We start from the raw sequence: 1,167 nt of genomic DNA on the forward strand, positions 1-1,167 counted from the left end.
AAAAAAAAAAGACATTCAGTTCATCAAAGGAACTATAAAGAGACACAAAGCCCAGAGAGCTAGTATCTCAATTATGTACAAATTTCTTTTTTATTTTTAAAATTTATTTTTTTTTTAATTTCAGAATGTTACAGGGGTGGAGAAGTTTTGGTTACATGCATTATATTTCTGTACAGTTTGAGTCAAGGTCTGACTGGTGTCTACCTCCCAGAATGTATGCATCATGCCCATTAAGTTGAATTCATCCATCCCGTCCCCCCCCAAAATTCTTATAATTCTGAGTGAAAAAGAAAAAAGGGCAAAAGATAGGCACAGGCGTTTCATAGTTTAGAAAATATAAACAGCACATAAACATTAAAGGAACGTCAGCCTTATTAGTAATTAGGGACACATCAATGAAATCCATAATGCAATACCATTTCCTAGCCGCCTGCAGGCGGAGGGTGAACTGATGGACATTCCCAGCCAGTGGCATTGACCTGGGGGGTGCGTAGAACGGCTCTCCTTCTTTGGAAAGGCATTTGGCAGGGTCTGGTTGAACGCTTGTGGCTTAACAATTCAACCACAAGGCATGTCCCTTTGGGAACTCTTGCACAGATGTCCAGAGACAAGGACAGGATGGTCATCACAGTGCAGTTCATATCTAAAGTAAAAACTAACGGAACAACCCGCACGCCCATCAGCCACAGAAGGGAGCAAATCTCGGTGGATTCATACCGCACAGCTGTGGAAAAGTATGAACTGTAGTTTCAGGACCACGGATATGTCTCGTGAACAGTGTTGAGTGAAAGAAAGAAGCCATTAGGAATAGATGCAGTGTGGGTCCTGGAAAACGCAGTGTTCTTGGGATGGATACAGAATCACCACATAGATGTGGGTTCCGCGGGGTGTTCTGGGACCAGTCTCCCATTTATACCGAGGGATGGCTGTGCATGCCTGGGTTGTACAGTTATTAAAAGAAAATGCCAGGGCTTGATGACTTCAGAACTGAAGAGTGTGGCTGCCTCCAGGGCTGGGAGAGAGGACATGATCAGAGAGGTGGCACATGGGGCTTCCAGGACTCTGGCTTTGTCGACAGGCTGCTGGCTGTTTTGTTCTAATCAGTGAATTATGCATAATAATTTTATATATTTTTGTATATATTTTTCAAATGCTTTTTTTTTTTTT

General features: G+C 42.5%; 1 protein-coding gene across 2 annotated transcripts in view; it reads left to right on the forward strand.

Annotated features, from left to right (window-relative positions):
• Window positions 1-1,167, forward strand: part of HSDL1 (hydroxysteroid dehydrogenase like 1) — a 21,333-nt gene that overhangs the window by 2,931 nt on the left and 17,235 nt on the right. The gene's annotated exons all lie outside the window — the stretch shown is intronic.

The sequence above is a fragment of the Otolemur garnettii genome, unplaced genomic scaffold (genome assembly GCF_000181295.1).
Source record: "Otolemur garnettii isolate 467f Iridium unplaced genomic scaffold, OtoGar3 scaffold00047, whole genome shotgun sequence".
Classification (NCBI taxonomy): domain Eukaryota; kingdom Metazoa; phylum Chordata; class Mammalia; order Primates; family Galagidae; genus Otolemur; species Otolemur garnettii.